Source organism: Callorhinus ursinus, unplaced genomic scaffold, assembly GCF_003265705.2.
Source record: "Callorhinus ursinus isolate GAN/ISIS: 27379988/994484 unplaced genomic scaffold, GSC_fseal_2.0 scaffold54, whole genome shotgun sequence".
NCBI lineage: Eukaryota > Metazoa > Chordata > Mammalia > Carnivora > Otariidae > Callorhinus > Callorhinus ursinus.
The window spans coordinates 17,539,440-17,545,056 of NW_027397116.1; the positions used below are offsets into that span (position 1 = coordinate 17,539,440).

The 5,617-nt window shown below is 36.0% G+C and overlaps 1 pseudogene; it reads right to left on the reverse strand.

Annotated features, from left to right (window-relative positions):
• Positions 1 to 2,790: 2,790 nt before the first annotated feature.
• LOC112839390 (peroxiredoxin-2 pseudogene) lies at positions 2,791 to 5,149 on the reverse strand (annotated as a pseudogene).
• Between the last annotated feature and the right edge of the window lie 468 nt (positions 5,150 to 5,617).

A 5,617-nucleotide genomic window follows, 5' to 3' on the forward strand; every position in this document is an offset into this window, starting at 1 on the left:
AAAAACCACTTTGCCCATTTCAAAAGACACAGTTTTAATACCCAGTGGACACTTTGAGGGCATTACCTACTAGAAAAGGAAACAAAAACTTTCATTGAGAACAAATGTCAACAGAGAAACAATTTACTCTTGGGCTTATCTCAGCAGACAAATGTCAGCAAAGTTCGACACAATAAATATGCTTATCTCAAAACACTCTGGCAGCATTTTCAGGGAAGCTACTAAAAGCATTTTGGGTAAGAAAATGTTTTATTATATAGAAATAGCCTGTGCAGCGTAGGACATTGTGTATCTGATTGATTTGAGGAAATTCGTATTTGATATTGTTACAATCAGCCACCTCCCCAGCAATACCCTGATTCTACATCATCAATCCTCTGCCTGTTTCATCCATTTCTCTTCTGATTTTCTTCTCCTCTTCATAGAATTTGTTAAAATCTGTATTTCAACAGCGACAACCCAAACCCCCATTCTCTGATCTGTTTTTGCAAGCCACTATAGATTTATTTCAGTGTTAGGAAACAAATATGTGCTAGGTTCTTATTCTACTAGGTTGAACAGAATTTTTTTATGAGATAGAATTTTCAATTAATAATGAACACAAAATGTGTTACCATAACAACAATTTAATATAATATACTCTTCCTTATCCATGTCATATCTGTGTGGGTCGGCTTGGCTAAACATAGCGTTGCCAAGTATGAAAACACCTTGCTTCCCCCCACCAGTGGTTAGAGGTTTTCCTTAAAACTTTGTAAACAGTTATAATGAAGTATAATATGCACTGAAAAAAGCACATAATTTACAATTTTACAGTTTGAACAAATATTACAGAGTAAATATGACCAGGTAAATACCACTACAAGAGGTGTAACTGCACCATCACCCACAGGTTCCCATCTACCCTCTCCTATTAGACTTCTGTTTGTCCTTCCCTAATTCAACTGCTGCCTTGACCTCAAACCCCATTGTTTAGTTCTAATTTTTTTTAACTTCATATAAATGGAAACATGCAATATATACTGGATTTTCCCCCTGACTTGTTTTTTTTCACTCAACATCATGTCTGTAAGTTCTATTCAGTTTATTGGATGTGGCCAAAGACTTCATTTTCACTGCTGCCTGGTGTTGCTAGGTCATAAAGTATGCCCAATTTCGGAATAGATACTACAAAATAGGGGTGGTGCTGTGAAAGTAAGGTTTTTGTTTTGTCATGTTTTTCTTTAGTTTTACCTCAGAAAGTCATGAATCTTAAAAGGGGAAATTTATAAAAACATTAAAAGGATATTCAAAGGATATTGGATATTCAAAAGAATAGCAGATATCTCTCATAATTATCTTACCAAACTCTAATGTAAAAGAGTTATTTTTCATTTTAAGAATTAACTTGGCAAAGGTCATAAAGTACTGAATCATTTTTAACAAAAGAGCTTCTACTTTGTATAGAAAAGAAGGAATACATACAATAACATCTATGCACACATAAGTGTAAAGCATCTTTCATTTTATATGCAATAATTCAAAGAATTTATTATAACCACAAGTTTACCTTTTAATACAAGATGAGGGAGATAAGAAGATATTTGTAATCAAATGGAATTTTTATTTTACTTATTCAATACTCCCTTTATTAAACATAGTGTTTCCATGGACTATCATATTTTAAGTATAATCTGAAGGTATACTTATTAATATTGCTCATTTATTAATATTCACAAAATAACAATCTTTTTTCTATTCAGTCGAGTACATTTATGTACATTGACTCTTTTTATATAAGATTTATAATCACATAAACTAATCTTCCTTTTTTTAGCAGTAGCCATGCTAAAATTAAATAATTTTCTTCTGAGAAATAATTCTAATAGTGATCGCAGTTTGTATAATAAATGTAATGATGTCAGATAAAGATTTTCAGAGGCAAATTAAGATTCTTGTCCTTCCTTGCCCCTGGAATTCTTAGTCAAGAAAAACATTAACATAACCAGGACAACTCTTAGAGAAACCAGTGAATTAAAGACAGGTTGAGGAAGTGGAGTTTGTAGCCTGGGTAACACAGGAGAATATAAACCAGGTGTGAAGTGTGACATATACATCACCTCATGTGTTCAAGTTACACAGTAAAAGCATCCTGACTCTTCCACTCAGGATTTTAAAAAAGCAACTTTTGAATGCTTCCAAAGACTAAGTCTACAAGAGTAACAATAAGTTATTTGGAATCTAAGGATTTGTGCAGATATGGTTCTCATTTCTCTTGGGTAAATACCCAGGCGTGAGATTGTTGGGCAATAAAGTACATTATGTTTATCTTTATAAGAAACCACCAACCTATTTTCCAAAGTGGCTCTACATTTTGACTTTCTTACCAACTGCACAAGCTTACTAGCATCAGTTCTTTTAATGTTAGCCTTTGGAATGGTGTGTAAGGGTACGATATTTTGGTTTTAATTTTCACTTCTCTAATGACTAATGATTTTGAGCATTTTTCACCATCCTTTGGCCGACTGTATATCTTCTTTGGTGATGTGTAAGAGATGTAGACATTCCTTATATATTCTGGATATAGGTTTTTTATCAGACATAAATGTATAATTATTTTCTTCTCATTGTAAGAGTGTACTATTATAAGGCCTTCCCTTCTTGGAAATTTGTTTTGGTTTGGTTTACTTTTGTTTTCTTCTGTCCTCATACTTTCTGGGTCACTTCTGGGCCTGTGCCCATCTAGGTGGGCTCCAGGAAGGGGGTCACCAAGGCTTTGGGCTAACCCTCCAGGGTCATGGATTATGGAGTTTAAAGGGGCAGGTCTGGCCTTTCCTGGCTCAGCGTTGGCGTATCCAGGTAGGGGCACAGGTGGTGCCAACAGCCTAAGCTTTCCACCTGTCTGCCAGCCTCATTGTGTTTGGAGAAGTATCCTTGCTGTTCACCTTGGGCCTGACTGTGTTGCTGCCTGGCTTCCAGCCAGCAGGACACACTTCCCCATCCTCATGCGTGTACTGGAAGGCCTGGACCAGCCGCAGAGCCTCGTCCGCGGAGAGCCCCACAGGCAAATCACTGACAGTGATCTGGCGAAGGGCACCCTTGCCATCGATGATAAAGACGCCCCTGTAGGCAACGCCTTCATCTTCCTTCAGCACGCCATAATCTCGGGACAGGCTTCTGGTTACATCCACCAGCAGGGGGATGTTCGGAGAGCCCAAGCCTCTTTCCTTCCTTGGAGTGTTGATCCAAGCCGGATGGGTGATCTGGAAGTCTACAGAGACCCCCAGCAGCCCACAGCCAGGCTTGCCAAAGTCCTTGGCATACTCCCTGGAAGGCATGCTCTCCGAGGGGCAAGCAAAGGTGAAGTCCAGCTGGTAGAAAAAGAGGACCAAGTATTTCCCTCTGTAGTCGGAAAGCTTCAGCTCCTCCAAGGGGGCCTGGAATCTGGGTGGGCTTTCCCAGGGTGCGTTGCTGGGAGGTCAAGACTGAAAGGTGCGTGGGCAAGAGGACACACGGATTGGTGGACTCACGGACACGTGTTCTCAGCGCCCCCTTCTCAGAATTGCTTTAATGCTATTATAATTTCTCCTTTCTTTATAGACATCATTTAAAATAGTTTAATTTGGGGCGCCTGGGTGGCTCAGTTGGTTGAGCGACTGCCTTCGGCTCCGGTCATGATCCTGGAGTCCCGGGATCGAGTCCCGCATCGGGCTCCCTGCTCAGCGGGGAGTCTGCTTCTCCCTCTGACCCTCTTCCCTCTCGTGCTCTCTCTCTATCTCATTCTCTCTCTCAAATAAATAAATAAAATCTATAAAAAAAATTTAAAATAGTTTAATTTAAATTTAAAACTAAATTCCAGATCAATTAATACTTTTGTGTAAATATTACAAAACCGCCTTTTTAGATAACTGGTTTTGTGTTGTATTTGATTAAAATCCACTGTGCTGAGATTTTTAAATGGTATATATATATATACATAGGGTTATTCTCAGTTGCTTTGTTGCAAACCTGAATTTCTCTCTAGACATGCCTGAACCATGATGCTGATTCATGGCCAACAAAAAATTACATGTGCTGCTTAGTGATTAAAATAATTCCGTAGTAAAGTTTGAAACATATCATGGGCCACCCTCTATACAACTTAAATATATATATATGCACACAGACACACACATACATATGTAATATAAATTTCAGACTTAGAGTTTCTGTCATCTTTTAGTTGTTTGAGCTAACTTTTAGTTTTAGTTTTTGAGTTATTGAGCCAGATCATGTAGCCAAGCTCGGACTATAAAACCAGATAGCATACAAAATACCCATTCTCAGATGAGACTGTAGCTTCTGAGATCCGGGTAACTGATATCTATCTTGGTGGTTTATGGCCCATAGATAAAGTGTGTTCTGTGCCAATGAGGTGACAATTTGAAAGCTGTTTTTGAATGTCTCACTCCTGCCTGATAATTGCCTGTGTTTTTTTCCTCCTACTGAATAATATCCTTCACGTTTATGTATACTCTGTAGAGCATGAAAAATCCTTCCAATAATTCAAGAAAGCATAATTATTGCACATGGCAGAGCATATTACCATATTTTTGTGTGTTTGGTGCATAATTATTTGTTGAACAAGACAATCCTAATTAAGGTTGGAATGAAATTGAAAATTAGGTTATACTTGATAATAGATTTCCAATCATAGAGAGGAAATTATTAAATATGCTATTTTATGTGATTTTCCTTATTTTTTTGCATGTCCAATAATATTCTATGAAAACACATTTTAAGGCTATTTTAATCGTACATATTTTACTTTATTTTTAAACACTGATTAATATCAATAATAGATATTCATAAAATGTGAAAAATAGTTAAATAATAAACAGTCAATTAGTTGTCAAGCTTTTTGATAATTTTCTAGTAGAGTTTTTTAATTATGTTAATAAAATTATTCAGAAATTATTTATTATTCATAGAAATCAAATGTATCATGGCTTACATCTTTACATGATTGCTGTTTTTTCTCTCATTCCTTAATTTTCCTAAAGCACCTGTGATGCTAGTTTCATTAAAAAGATACAGAGTGAAAAAAAAAAGATATAGAGTGTTTAGGGTCTCAAATTTACCAATCATTGTCCACAGATATAGTAGATGAGTGGTTGGATTTTGGAGACATGAAGATTTGTGCTTAAACCCATTCTTCCATAGGTGACATGTTCTGTGACTTTGGACAAAGTACCAAACTATCTAAATCCAGTGTTGTCATATAAGATGGCAATAATTTTATTTGAGGGACTTAGAAGATATAAAACACACATATTGCTTTATCATTTTCTGGCACAGAGTAAACAATTACAAAATATTAGCTATTATTTTATTATAGTAATTCTCGAGGCCTCACTGTGTTTTGTAAAAAAAAAAAAAAAAAAAAAACTCTGTTCTAAGGCTCTTGTCTTGTCTATCTCACTATCTATTTTTTTGTCCCAATAATTTCTCACGTCTCGTAATAGAATGGCTTCTTTGTATGTATATTACCATATATTTGATTGTGAATAAACTAATTATTAATTCTGGATCCTTTCCTTTCTTCCTCAGATTTGTAGGAACTTATTAAAAATAATCTTTTTGTTTGTTTGTTTTACTT